This window comes from Miniopterus natalensis, chromosome 9, assembly GCF_054644295.1.
Source record: "Miniopterus natalensis isolate mMinNat1 chromosome 9, mMinNat1.hap1, whole genome shotgun sequence".
Classification (NCBI taxonomy): domain Eukaryota; kingdom Metazoa; phylum Chordata; class Mammalia; order Chiroptera; family Miniopteridae; genus Miniopterus; species Miniopterus natalensis.
In genome coordinates, this window is record NC_142089.1 from 37,229,149 (window position 1) to 37,245,094 (window position 15,946).

Below are 15,946 nucleotides of genomic sequence, written 5' to 3' on the forward strand. Positions count from 1 at the left end.
TGGCAGCGGCCGTGGGCAGGGGTGGTGGGAGTTCTCCAAGCTACTTGGCTGCTGGCTGTCCCGCCCCTGCATTCTGGGGGTGCTGGCGAGCCGGCAGGTCCTGCCCTGACGGCAGGGCCCCTCCGAAAGGAAAGCCCCCAGCTCCGCCTGCGGCCTCTGCACCTCCCTGGTCAGCCTCCACCCCGCCGGGCCTCCTCCGGGCCTGAGCTGAGCCAGCCGGGAGCCGGGAAGGCAGTACCCTGGGACCTGATAAACCGCCAGGCCCGCGGGCCATTGCTGTAAAATAAGTTATACTGAATTTCAAAAGTTTCCCCCAACCCCAGGTGCAAAAAAAAAAAAAAAAAATCCTGATTTTATATTTTAAAGCATTTTCCTAGCTTTCTAAGGTGTTCCCTAACCTGATGCACTGTTCTCGTGCCTGACTTGGCAGACGTGTTCACACAGGGCCTTGGCCTCATGCCTGCGAAGGTGTGTCCCCCCCTACTTGTTCCTGCCTCAATGGCATGCGCAGACCAGAAACCAGAGCCAGCGCGGAGCAGGGGTCACCCACTTGGTCACAATCCTCCCAGCGGCCCAGCAAAGTAGATGCTCTTAGTCCCATTTAATAAGTGAAGAAACTTTAAGACACAGAAAAATGAAAATTATCCAGCTGGTGTGAACCACAAGGGTTCACCTCTGCACCCCGAAAGCTGGGTGAACTCTATTTAGACAAAGAGAAGTGCTAGCAGCTAACACTATGGAGTATTTATATCCAGGATAAATAATATTTTACTACAAATATCTTTTAATAAAAACTAATGCAAAAATATTTATGATGAGCAAAGTATCAAAATTTTAAATAAACAGAGGTTCATTATTACTGATTTTACTTTTTCTTTTGTTTTGGGCTCCAGTATGGCTCAGCATGTCAATATTGCCATTTCATGTCAATTCTCGCAAAATTGATCTGCACTGTCGATGCAATCTCAATAAAATGCCAGCATAATTTTTTGTAAATCTTGACCACCTGGTTTCAAAGTTTTAAGGGAAAGGCAAAGTGGCTAAAATAGGCAAAACAAGTTTGAAATAGAGAATTGAAAAGGGGGTTTTTACACTATCTGATTTTCAAGACTTACTATAAAACTATAGTAATCAATGCAGTGCAGTAATGGCAAGAGAATGGATACATAGACCAATGAGACAGAACAGAGTCCAGAAATAGGTTCTGACAAATGCAGTGAACTGGTTTTTGGCAAAGGTGCAAAGGCAACTCAATGGTGAATGTAAAGTCTTTTCAGTGTATGATGCTGGAAAACTGGATATCACATCCAAAAAAAGAAGGGGGAGGAAGAGGAGGAGGACACTTTGATGTATACTTCACACTTTGTAAAAAATTTAACTCAAAACACAGAACTAAATGTACAACCTCAATTAATAAAACTTCTAGAATAAAATGTACTAGAAAATCTTTGTGACCTTGAATTTTGCAAATGCAGCAGCAAAAGCATGGTCCATTTTTAGATATATTGTTCTTTATTAGAATTAAAATATTTTGCTTGTCCAAAAACATTGTCAAAAGAAGGGAAAGAAAAGCCACACTCCGGGAAAAGTAATCTCAAAGCATATATGTGGCAAGGAACTTTTTTCTAGAATGTATAAAGAACTCTCAAAAATCAACGATAACAAAACAAACCAATTAAAAACTGGCAAAAGATTTGAAAAGGTTCTTCACCAGTCAAGAATGGTAAATTTTACTGTATTTAAATTTAAAACAAATTTTTTAAAACTTAAGGGATTTAGCTAAGTAATACATAACATTTTATAACTTTAAATGCCTATGTTAGCAAATAAAAATGGATGGAATTGATGTACTAAAGATCCAACTCAAGAATTTTTTCAAAAACACTAAATTATGCCCAAAGAAAGTAGAAAGAGGGCAAAGATAAACAGAAAAAAAAAAAAAAACAATAATAAAAGACAAAGCAAACACACAATAGATGTCAACAAAGCCATAAGTTGGTACTTGGAAACAAGCAATAAAATGGAATACTCCATAGAGAACGAAAAGCTTAAATGCACAGATAAGCAACGTCGGGACTGAAGACAGAGGCATAACTATAAATAAGCTAGTCATTAAAATAACATAATATGAGAAGTTTATAAATGATTTTATCCCAACTAACTAGAAAATATTGGCCAAATGGATACTGGACAAATTCCTTAAACATCCTGACATTAGACAAAATGGAAAATCTGAACTGTCCTATCAAAATGAAAGAAATGAAAAACCTTCCTATGAAGAAAACTTCAGGTTCTAATATTCCCAACAGTGACTTCTACCAAATACTTAAGGAAGAAATTATGTTAATAGGTCATAACTCTTGCAGAGAATAGAAAAAGAGGGGCCCTTCTGTTTCACCTTAACAGCAAAACTTGACAAAGATATCATGGGAAAGAAAAATCACAGACCAGCCCGGCTGGGCGTGGCTCAGCGGTTGAACGTCGACCTAGGATCCAGGCGATCCGGGTTCGATTCCCGGTCAGGGCACATGCCCGGGTTGCAGGCTGCAGCTGATCAATGACTCTCTCATCATTGATGTTTCTCTCTCCCTCTCCTTTCCTCTCTCTGAAATCAACAAAGATATACTTAAAAAAAAAAAAAAAAAAAAATCACAGACCAATCTCATCGAGGAACGTAGATGCAGAAAACCTAAACAATGTGAACACTGAACCCAGCTTTATAGTAAAAGGACAGGCGGCAAACTGGTTTGTTCTAGCCCAGCACTGCAAGGTTAGCTTAGCATTCAAAACGCAAAGTAATTCACCACATCAACAGAGTAATGGAGAAGTGTGCTTGCGATAAATCACTGATTTTTATTTTGTGCACTTACCTGGATCTGTGTTCTAGTTCAGAACTTTAAAGAATAGTATAATAAAGGCACTAAGGCAGATGAGGCTACCTTGAAATTCACAGATCTTTTACAACTAGAGAGATACTAGACAATATGCTATTTTGAAAGGTTAACTGTATGGCTGAGCTTGCGAGGAAGAAAGAGAAGTCCTCAGGTTCTAGAAGAATAGCAGAAACTGAGAGCCCCGTGGCAGCACCTCATGCATCTGGGGCCTCAGTGCCGATGCAGGTGCCTGGGCCTTGGGCATTATTGCCCATGCGAGTGTAGGGTGTGCAGGAGATGACGAGCTCAGTTTCAGACATTTTAAGCCACAGATGCATGTGAGACATTGAAGTCAAGAAGACAGCAGGTTGTTGGATGTCTGAAGTGCAGGGGGGAAAAGGTAAGCTAGAGATTAAAACTTGGGAATCTGGCATTTTGGTTGGATTTAGGGAGCATCTTCAGGAGCTTGATCCCCGTAGCACTCTGTTCCTCCCTCTGCTGTAACACTCTCCCCATTAACACTGGCATTTTTCACTTTAGCATCTGCCTTTCCCTAGACTCAGGGCAGGAAATGTGTCTATATCCTCAGTGTTGGGTACAGAAAAGATACTCTACAAATACGTTGATTAAATTGTTGAGGATTGTGTCAAACATCAGCAAGCCAAGGGAGAAAGTTGGTCAGGCCACAGACACAATGAAACACAGGTGAGCCTAGGAAAGTGGGCAGGATGTGTTGGGAAAGGGAGAGATGGGCCTCCAAGGGTCACTGGGGAAGCCTCAGAGGAAGGAGTGATGTTGGAAACATAGAGGGGCCATCAGAGAAGAAGTTGGTGTCGCCTGGGTCCAAGGCCACCCTCTTCCTCCAGAGTAATTCTCAGACACGGTTTGGTGGATGGACAGGTTAGGAGAGTCCCTCCACCTCCTATCATCCTGCCCTCCTGCACTCTGGCCCTGTGGCCCATGGGGATATGAGAGGAGCAACCCACGCCCTAAAGTGGGATCCAAATTCCCACCTCTTTTGTCATCAGAGCTGCATCTGCTCTGCTGGAGCCAGTCAGGGAGTCTCTGTGCCTTGAGTCCATAAATCTGCTTTCAGATGCCTTGAGCCACCCATGTCTGGGTTGGTGAAAGATTGCTGGAGTCCCTCCTTCCCCGAGGAAAACAACTACCCAGCTGATGAAAGAAACATCTCCGCACCCAGTGCCTTGCCCGTGCCAGGTGCGTGCTACAAGAGTGCTTGCCTGACTCACCCTTCTTTCTGAACAGCTTTTGGCATCATTGCTGACTCCTGAAGAGGCTCAGTCATGCACCTGGACATCTGGGGTGGGGGCGGGGATGGAGGAGGGGGGGTGCACCAGGATCACAGAACCAGGGATGCTTCTTGCCTGTCTCTTTTACAAACAGAAAGGAAAGTCAGGAAAATCAGTAAGCTACAGGCTCCTTTCCAGGAATCAAACCCGCAACCTAGGTATGTGCCTTGACTGGGAATCAAACCCGTTGCTGTAGAGGATGATGCTCCAGCCAACTGAGCAACCCAGCCAGGGCGACTAAACACATCTTCGAAGACCCTATTTCCACACACACTCACTCTGAAGTACTGGGGTTAGGGCTTCAACATGTGGATTGTAGGGGCGGGGCACCATTCAGCCCATAACAGAGGTTGGGGAAATATTTTTAGTTTAATATGCAAGAAACAGCATTTTTAAATGTCAAAAAAAGCTCACAGAGAAAGAAAGGACAATTGATAAGCCCTGAGGCCAGGGGAGGAGTTGGCTGTAGGGCCCAGGGAAAGGGAGCCCTGGGCAGGAGGAAGGAAGCCTCTGCCAGGTGAATGGAGGGAGGGGACAGGCAGTGCAGGTGCCATCTGTTTCTCTGTAATTGATTGTGAGATGCTGGTGAGTTTCCCATGACCAAGGAAGAGTGTCTGGGAGCGTAAACTGGAGCCATTCTGAGGGCAATTTGGCCACATGTGCCAAAAACTTTTAAATTGTGCATGTGAATTGACCTAAAAATTCCACTTCAATAAATGTATCCCAAGGAAATGTATCCCAATAAATGTATTCTAAGGAAACTTATCCCGAGGAAATCCTTGGGAGTGTGCCCCAGGATCTACTCATAAGAATGACTAGAAAAGCAGAACTACAGTGTTGTTCATAATTTTGGAAAACGGCAGAAACAACCTCAATATCCAAACATGGAGGGCTAAACAAACCCGGGTGTGTTTTTAAAATGTAACATACGTATTAGAAGAACCCTGAGAGTGTCTGCAGCCATCGGTTACGGAAGTGTGCTTATTAAGATGGAATGATGGGACAGTCTAGCCTTATTTGAGAAGGGCCAGATGATTATACAAAGAAAAATCATGCTTTTAAAAAGGCGGTGGCTGTATACAAAAGAGGAAGGGAGCCCATGTTGGGTGGGGAGGCAAAAGTTAACTGTGGTGATCGCTGGGTGGTGGGATTTAGGAGGCTAATTATTTTCTTTTTGCTCACCTCTAGTTTCCAATTTTTGCCACAGTGAACATATTATTTAAGCAAGACAGAAAAAAAGCTGTTAAAAAAATTTTAATGCACCACCTGGATTTCTTTTCAGGGCTGTTTTCCACAAAGCAAGCAAATTTTTCATTCCTTCTGAAGAGTTGTTGTGTAAGTGATGCTGGCAGATAATACAGGAGGCAGAAACATGCTCCCTGAAGACTGACATGCCATGCTACCTCCCCGGAGCCTAGTACAGCATTTAGCACACAGTAGGCCCACAAATACACAGTTGAGGAAAAAGATGGTTAGATGAGGTATTGGGGGCAGAGAAGGTTACCAGGCTTCCCCCAAAGTGAGAAAATCACTCCCACGGGAACCTCCATGCGAGTTGCAAAGTCACACTTTACTAAAATAACAAATGACCACATGCCATGAGTCCCCAATGTGGTTCTAGAGCTGTGAAAGTGTAGAATGTTCTTCCTATAAAGGTTTGAGCCTGTGAATATGTGGACTCCAACTCCCACCCACTGCTCGCGTGACTGGTGGACCTGGACTCCAGCCCCCACAGAGGCGAGACATGTGCTTCCCAGGGGGCCTTGAAGGCCAGAAGGCTTTGGCATTGATGACTATCATCCTCAGCACTGCTCCCTCTTCTTTTCAGGCATATTGTCATTACCACCATGTCCCGAAGGAATTACCTGCATGTCCTGAAACAATAGCCTTTTAAATTCACATTATGGGGTGGGCTGGCTATTTCATCTCATTCTTAAATGTAAATGTTTCTGATGCTATGCAGAGGAAGAGAGAGGCAAAGATTATTAAAACGGGGGATGAGTCTAATGTCTTTTATCTGCCAGAGACAAGCCAAGACTGGAGATATTTATTGGTTCAGTACTTCAGCAACATGGTATTAATTGTCTCTGAGTGTTTTGATAGGTAGTTAGCACCAGGGTATTAATGAAAATGGTCCCACTTCATTTTAAAATTAACTGCTTGGCCATTGAGCAACAGGAGCTGATAAATGATGGCAATAAATTTGTGATGGAGATTTATGTCCTCGTAACTCAGAGCGGGACAGTGGGCATGCTCAAATGGGGTGGGGAGATAAGGAATACCGAAAAAGTAGCTTTATCCAAAAGAAAATTTCTCCCAAACTGTTGTGGAGCCCATTAGCAGTCGCCTTTTCCTGGGATGCCACAGGTTGGTGTGGATCTGGCCACCAGGCCCCAGGGAGGCCCCAGGCCATCCTGTTGGAAAATGCTTCCTGACCTGCGAGAAGCAGGGTGCCTGTGAGGGCCATGGCCATTTCAGCCTGACGTCTGGGGACAAGAGTCCTCATTCACCTGCGATCCTCCCAGGCCAGCTCAATGGACACAACTAATATTTCCTCCGAGCTGACCCCTTGCTAAGAACAATGGAAAAGTCTACCCAGATGGACACAGCAAGGAGGGAAGGAAACATTTCTTGGCACAGTTGTTGTCAGGCTCTGGGCTAGGTGCCTAATTTACATAATTCTATTTAATCTCTCCAACAATCTTGAGAGGTAACTCTTATTAACTCTGCTTTTGGAGAGGAGGAAGCTGAAGCTCATCAAACTGAAGCAGCTTGCCCTGCCCACGTGGTGCGCTTGCGTGGAGACCGTGGGACAGGGAGGATGGGGGGTTTGCAATCCCAGAAGCCAGAGTGGGAATCCCAGGTACTCCACTCACTAGTTGAGTAATTTTGAGAAAATTATTTAACCTTTCTATGCTCAGAAGGTTTTTTTGTATGTCAACAAAAAATGATAAGATAGCCATAGGATTCTTGGGCAGGTTAAATTAAATCATATAATGAAAGCCAACTGGACTGGGATTCCAAGGCAGGTTTTTAATTTTTATTTTATTATTTTTTTATTGAATTTATTGGGGTGACATTGGTTAATAAAGTTATATAGGTTTCAGGTGTACAATTCTACAGTACATCATCTGTATATTGCACTGTGTGTTCAGTACCCCAAGTCAAGTCTCCTTCCATAGCCATTTATCCCCCCTATACCCTCTTCTACCTCCCCCTACCCCAGGTTTTTTAGACTCCAAAGTCTTGTAACTAAAACCATAGAAACTCATGACACTGGAGAGACACAGAGGCCAAATCTAGAGCTACAGAGGAGGCCAGCAGGGAACAGAGAGTGGGGCCCACACAGGAGCGATATGGGGCTCGGATCTGTAGAAGAACGAAGCCAGAGCAGCCCTGTCTATGCAAGTCACAGCAAGGTCAGCAGCCAAGCATATAGATTAATACAGGGTGGGGCAAAAGTAGGTTTACAGTTGTGAGTATGCGAAATACAGAGTTTATTCTTGTATTATTATCATTGTCTTATTTTCCATACGAACCACTATAAATCTTTTGCCTCATCCTGTATATGCCTGCCATATGAGAATGATAGGAAAGCACCCCCCCCCCCCAAGAAAATGAGAACAAGGCAAGTAAGAGTGGCCCCAAGAGTTAAACTATATACAGTAGCAGCCCCAACTTAAATCTAAGCGAATTCAAAGGTCTAACCTGTACATTCAAAACCATGGTCTGAGAGAGGAGTAGCCCCTGAAAAGAGACCAAGGGGATAACAGAGTCCATGCTGGTGGCCCTGGGACACCCCAAGTAGAGTTTCTTTGGGGTGAGCAACAGGACACTGTCTGCTGCCCAAGACTCTGCTGCAGGAAGTCATTAACAGCAGTCATACTCACTGGACATTTTTTAGAGCAGAAGTCATCCTGCGGCAGGAAGCCTGGTGAGGGCCCATGCCAAGGATCTAGGGAAGGAAGTTCACTTTCAGGCTCCAGAGGTAACTGAGGGCTCCCAGCATGACAGCAGAACTAGGGCATCAACACCAGTTTCAAATAAAATCCAAATTTAACAGGGCATCCTGTATTTTTGTTTGCTAAGTCAAATAAAAATATTTTTTTATTTCTCCTAAATTTCTAAAATGCAGAAAAGGTGCATCCTCAAGCTTTTTGTGGGAAAATGTTCAATCTGGTGGGGACTTTGGCCAAATATTTTCAAATATAATTGTACAAAGATAATAGGAATTAATTCCAGTATTTGCAATGGCCCAAAGTGAAAAATAAGTGAAAAGCACATCAATAGGGCATTAGTAAAATGAGATAGAATTTTCTGTGCAATGTAACATTGAGATTAAGGGCACAAGACCTGGAGTCAAAATGCCTAGGTTCAAATCCTGGTTGCACAGGATACTGGCTGTGAGATGCTGAGAAAAATTACTTAACTTTTCTATGCCTCAGCTTCCCCATTTGTAAAACAGGCATAATAGAAATGTATACCCCATAGGTCTTTGGGGAGATTAAATGAGCAGCCCTTACAACAGGGCCTGGCAGATAGTAATACTCAAATAAAGATAGCTATTATTATTATTATCATAAGCATCCCTATTGTAGAATACTATGGTGCCATTAAAAATGACTTTATAGATTTGTATTTATTGATGTGAAAAGATGTTGCCATTATACAAGGAAGAAAAGACAATGGAAGCAACATATAAACAGAATCCATTTAGCAAGTAATTTCTGAGCACCATCTCTCAGGCCCACTGTTAGAAGTCAGTAGCAGCAGACACAGCAAGGAAGAAAACAAAAATGACCCTTTTCCTCATAAAACCTAGAGGATCGTGAACAAACGGACATTACAAAAAATATATGCAAATTAAAATGGAATTAACATTCTCATAAGAGCCATACAAGAAAATAAACAGGAGAGTATAAGAAAAAGATCTGATCATAAACCTAAAGCCAGGCCAGAGCTGGAAGCAGTGTGTGCGAGAGCTTTGAGGAGGGAGAAATCTGCACAAGTTTAAGGACCTTGAACAAAGTCAGTGCGCTAGAGCCTAGTGAATGAGTGGGAGGGCAAGGCAAAATAAAATTAGAGGGAAACGTAATGGTTTGATCCTAGTGAGCTTTGCAAAATATCAAAAATCATATTAAGTAAGGTGGAGTATTTGGACCTGTATCCTAACACAGTGTCACCATCTGTCATTTTTATTTTTCTTGCTCATGATTCTGTATTGAAAGAGAAGAAAAAAGTTGGAGAACTGATACTACCTGACTTCAAGAGTTGCTGTAAAGCTACAGTAATTCCAACAGTGTGGTATTGGCAAAAGACTAGACAAAGACATCAATGGAACAGAATAGAGAGCCCATAAATAGACTCATATAAGTAGAGTCAACTGACCTTTGAGAAAGGAGCAAAGGCAATACAATGGAGCAAAGATAATCTTTTCAACACATGGTGTTGAAACAACTGGCCAACCACATGCTAAAAAAAAATGAATGTCTACACAGACCTTGAAGCTTCACGAAAATTACCTCAAAGTGAATCATAAACCTAAATGTAAAATGCAAAACTATAAGACTCCTCAAAGATAACGTAAGAGAAAAACCTAGATGACCTTGGCATTGGTAATGACTTTTTAGATACAACACCAAAGGCATGATCCATGAAAAAAAAAAATTGATAAGCTGAACTTCATTAAAATTAAAAACTTCTGCTCTGAAAAAACAATGTCAAGAGAATGAGAAGGCAAGCCACATACTGGGAGAAAATATTTGCCAAAGAAAGATCTAATAAAAGATTCAGAGGTCTGGGTGGGAAAATCTCATTGGCTGAATTAAAGCCACATGTCCCCAGAGAGGGGACTTAGAGGATTCCCCCTTCAGCTCCCACCTCTGCCATTGAAAAACTACTGTGTGACCCCTGCTGCCCTAGGCTCCTCCCACCCTCCCACCCCCTGAATCCAGGGACCCCATGTCAATTGCAGCTCCCATCAGTGTCTGCAGCCTCCAGATCTCAGTGGCTCTGGTGAAGCCACTGGTGTTCCTCAAATCAAGGTATTTCTCAAGACTTTGGCAAGAAATATGTGCTCCATGGTCTCCTGGGAAACATAGTTAGGGAGTGAGAGGGTAAGCTACACATGATAAATTCACTCCAGCATTCCTATCTCCCAGAGTCTGTGGATTCTTTCCTTTACTTGATATCAAGGAATTTATGACATCTCAACTCTGTTTAGTGTTGGCCACCATTGAGTCCAGATTTCTGTCAACCAACTGAACAAACAACTGAGTCTACTCCCAGCTGCTCCAACTTGCAACAGAATCTGGAGTGTCTGCTAACTGCATCCATATCAATGACTTCAACTTGGTCTAAAATTATGTTCTTCTGTCCTGAGGCAACAGCCTACAGAATTCATTCCCACACATATTCCCCAGATCTTTGAAGGTGCTAATTAGCAAAAGTTTTGCAAATTACTTGTTATGTATGCCTTCTGTTCCCAGGTTTGACTTCTTACTACCCACCTTCCCTGTGGATATGCTAGGTCAGATCCTGCAGACAAGAGAGGCTTGCTGCAATGCAGATCATAAAAATAGACTCCTTCTTTCCATGTAGCTCTTTGGGTTGAGGGAGTTATAGTGTCTTTGAGCAAAAAGACAAAGAGAGTCAACAGTCAAAGAAGGAGGGCTGCTATGGCTGGCACGAGAAGGACAGTGAGTCTCTGAGTCGTCCTATATGCTCCCATTCCAAGTCTTATCCTAGCAGTGTCTTAACTTTCTCCTAAGAGTCATGACAAGGCTGAGAACCCAACTGATGTAATTGTACAAATCTCAGAGTCCAACTTTGAATTTGTTTTCCATTCCCTCAGCTGTGTGGCTCTTAGAGGTTAGAAATTCATTTAGCACTGCCATAGTAAGTTCCTGGGTGCTAACATATGCCTTAAATTGAGAATTTGTGTGTTTAAATTTGTTGTTCTTTGCTATAAGCTAACCAGGGCAGGTAGAAGTAGCCCCTCTATGCTACAGTTGAACTCCTCCTGCCTTTTATACTGTCCCAGGACAGTGGTTACTGGACCTTGAAACCTTGTTTTTCATGAGCACTTCATACAAATAACCACAGGCGATCATTAGGTGTTTTGCTGCTGTGAACAATGGGCTTCCAGGTTCCTGTCTCTGAATCCTGAAATGATGATCACTGTCATCAACTCCCCACTGAGACAATGCGGTCAATCCAAGACTTCTACCCTAACACCCCTCTGATTTGAAGCGCCTACGGCATACAAACTCCCTGGTATAAATTTCTAAATTGGAAAACTGCAAGGAACAGAAACAGATTCTGATTGACCTTCATAGGTATGGATAATTGTCAGAAACCAAGCAAGGCTAGATAGCAGGAAAATGGCCAGGATGTAGATACAACCTGAAAAAAACAGAGCTATCACCACAAATACCAGACTGGTCTCATCACCCCTCTGTCTTTGCTTCACTCACTCAAAAGTAAACTTCTAGCCCTGGCCGGCTTGGCTCAGTGGTGAGCATCAGACTGTGGACTGAAGGGTCCCAGGTTGGATTCTGGCCAAGGGCATGTACCTCGGTTGCAGGCTCGAGCCCTGGCCCTGGTCAGGGCACGTGTAGGAGGCAACCAAGCGATGTGTCCTGCTCACATCAATGTTTCTGGCTCTCCCTTCCACTCTCTCTCTCAAAGCAATGGGAAAAGTATTCTAGGATTAAATTTAAAAAAAACTTCTGGGTAACCATGTTGTACAGTATATAAATGTCAAATCACTATGTTGCATACCTGAAACTAATATAATATTGTATGTCAACTATAATTTTAAACATTTTAAAATTTACAATAATACAATTTATGAATTATTTTTAAAAAGGTTGCCCTATGAGATAGTGAGGTCTCCATCAATGGAGGTATTTGAACAGAGGCAGGATGACCATCTGTTAGAAATGTAGTAACAGGATCTTCTCCATTAGAGGGAGGGAGGATGGGAGGATGGCTAAGGTCTATTCTAAAGTCAATATTTTATGTTTTAATTTTTTATTACATCTTTTATTTGCTGCACAGGTTTTGGCATTTTAATGGGACTATTTTGAGGTCCCTACTAATTTTAAAAATTTTAAATGGCCTCCCTGGTTTCTAATAAATCAGTCAATATTTTTAATAGAACTTGTTCTGAATGCCCAAGATCGGCTATTCCCAACCCTGTTGGCTCTACGGGATTTGGTATAACTCTTTCCGTTATAATGGCTTTGTTGTTCTCTTCAGTGTCTTCTGGCCGTTTCCCCATAAATCTTCTCTGGACCGGGTGTTTGCTTATTTTTCCTGGGTAAAGAGGAAACCTTATTGCTCTGACCCAAGTTTGGAGAAAGCATCTTTTAAAACACTCAAGAAGCCCTAGACCTGAAGAGAAGGAGCACGCGTCGCAGTCCTAGACATGGCTCTCTAGCCATGGAAAGCGCAGAGCTATTCAGCCTCTCCGAGCCTCAGTTTCTCACATACAAAGTGAAGCGAGAGTCTCTGCTGTATCAGCTCAATCTAAATTAAGCAAAAATTGCCCTTTCAGGTGTGAAATGATCTAGAGGTCACATGCCATGGCCCCATCTCCATTTCTTAGCCATTCTCTCCCCTCTGCCTTCCTCTGTGGGTCAGCTCCCCTTGCCCCTCTCTCTCCCCTGTGGTAACAGAAATGACATCAGTGTTCTCAGGCGTCTCCTCCACGTACCACATGCTTTAAAAGAAGAAGACTGGTCTCTTCCAGCAGCTCCTATGGATGGAAGAGGAAACTTCTTTCCTGGAAGTCCCAGCAGCTGTCTCCTCACATGTCAGCAGCCAAACTGGGTGACATGCTTGTCCTGACAAATTCCCATGGCCCAGAGTGGGCCAAGCTGAACAATTTAAGCCAACCAGAGTCTCCTCTGGATTAAGTTGGCTGCCATACCCTCCAGAGAGGGAAGTTAAGTCCAGGAAGGAACTCCCTCCAAACAACGATCCGGGTGCTCTTCCTGGGAGAAGGAGGTGGAGAAATGGAGGGAGGGGAGGCACCCACCAAATGGCCCCTACTCCTATCCAACTGTCTAGATTAATATAAAAATCACATGGGAGTGTGAAACTGACAGTGCCATATATCTCTAAAAATGCCAGACTCCAACAAGCAAAGAGGCATCAGCAGACTTCTGATTTCTGGTCCTACCAACTGCTTTGGACAAATTAAACAGCATCTGTGAGACTTGGATTCCCTGTCTGTAGAACGGGGAGCCACCTAATAATGGGACATGCTCACCAATATTCATTCGTAATAAATTGTGCTTAATTGAATCCATGCTAAAACTGAGTCAGCTGTTACAAAACTAGTCCGGGCTAGTAAATCTGGAGGCCTTGTTTGCAACCTTGAGAAAACCACCCCCAGGCACATCAATAAGTTTCGTAATAATGGCCCTGAAATTTCAGAGGAAAGGAATGCTTTGTGAACCAAATTTTTCGTAACATATAGAAAATCATATTCGTGTGCGCATAAGTCATCGCGCCCGCAACCCTTAATCTCCATCTCTCTGATGCAGAGATTCATCTTTGAAAGAATAACTGACAACGCCTTGCTTCGGGCTACAGAGAAAATGAAAATGTCCTGTCCAGATGGGATTCGTCTCACAATACTGATGCATGTTCTGTGCAATCCAGTCTTGTTCAAATGAAAGGAACTTAGTCAACTATTCAGTTGGAAGACATACTTTCTTTCCTTTTTTTTTTGGTATCACTCTCATAATTGTTTGAAGCTTAAGAGAGGCTGGTTTCTTGCTAAGAATCTTATCTATGAGCCAGGCATTCCTAGGGAGGCAGTATGGCTTGAAGGGATTTTGTCAGATTGTACCCTTACCAAATTCTGACTCAACTACTTGCTTAACCTCTGCAACCTTTAGTGATCTCATTAGGGAAGTTGAGGTGAAAAAAGAGCCCACCTCATTGTGAGAAGTAAATGATATGCATTATGTTAAATGCATAAGAGAGAACCTAACAGATTTAATACATGCTAGTCATCACTGTTTTGGATTTCTGAGGAAAATATTGGAAGAGTACCAGAATAGATTGATATTTAGTCTGATTTTAAATCTCATTCCATCATAGCATGTATGTTCATGTGGGGGTCCTAGAACAAGAGTACAGTTTGGGGCCCCTAGCACCAAGCTAACCCTCTTTGACTACCCCTAACTCAGTTCTGTAAAGTGAGGAGTCTGTGCACATGCCTGCACATCCCAAACTGAATGTCCAAGCTCCATCTGAACTCCCAACCAAATGCAAAGAGTATCTCGTAGTATAGCCTCCCAAATTAGTATAAACACCATGACGAAGTCTGTCATTGCTATTGGGAAATAGACAGGTGAAGAGACTCTCCAAAGCATGAAAACAGATTTGGGACATTTGGGCAGAATGTTCTAGGGTGCCTAGGACCAATAGCATGACCTCTAAAATGCAGTGAGGGATCATAGTGGGCATGACCCCTTAGCCCCATGGACATTCAGCATGTGGGGAGGGTATAACTGTAGGGGGGTCAAGAAAAGGGACCTCTAGAGTGTGGGGTCCAGGAGAGTTGCCTGCGTCTAAGAGTTGTACTGATTTCCTCTCTTGGAAATTCACCGTTTAGAAATGAGTGTGTATGCTTTTTAAAAATTTAAATAACAGCTTCTTTGAGAGATAACTGATATACCATGCAACTCAGCCAGTTAAAGCATGCAATTCAATGGCTTTAGTAGATTCATAGAGGGAGGCAACAATCACCACATTCAACTGACTCCCATGCCAGTGGTAGGGAGGATTCCACTCTCATTCCACCCAACACGTCTAGCCCAGGGGAGCTTGGAAGGGGAGACTGGAATTGGCTCTTTCCCAAGGGATCTCTCTTCTCCGTGGCCTCTCATAAAGTATGTCACTGCCCTGAGTGAGTTCCTAACATTTAACAACAGACATTTTTGGTATCGCATGGCCTCAAAGTACAACCCAATATCTTCATTATGGTTCAATTAAGAAATAATGATTTTTCCCTCCAAACTGAAGATAAAACTGACCACATTGGACTTACCAAGAGATGGTACCTCAATCTCCAAAATAGGATTTTCCTAAGGGATTTCCAAGGGAAATTTTGACTATATGAAATTTTCAACTTACCCACTGATATCAGAACCTAATTCTCAAGACAGACACGACTTCACTCTACAGGGGAACACAGATGAGCATTTTGCTTGTCCAGGGCTGTTAGAGATGGTCTTGAGGTTTTGCAAGTTCTGTCAGCCTGTACCTCAGAGTCAGACCTATCAATGTGGTTACCTGCAACAGGGGACTCCTGAATTCTTTCCACAATGCATCTCAGTTAAAAATTAAAAATACCCTGGCACCTCCACAACTGCACACAACTATCCTTCACTATCCAAATATGTCAGCTCTTGACTTTGGAGCAATATGTTTGAACAGTGAGCAATAGCAGGCTATCCAAATCTACCTAGTCCTCCAGTTTCCCATAGCAAGTGCTCAGGGTTTGGACAGCAAAAAATTCATCCTAAAATTAATCTGAATTGATTCAGCTCTTGTGTTCAAGAGTTTGGGTAGTAAAGATAGCTATGTTACCCCGGACTGTGCACCGAAGGGTCTCAGGTTTAATTCTAGGTCAAGGGCATGTACTTGGGTTGCAGGTTTGATCCCCAGCCCTGGTCTGGGCATGTGCAGTAGGCAACCAATCAATGTGTCTCTCTCCCCCCTCCCTCCCTTCTACTCTCTCTA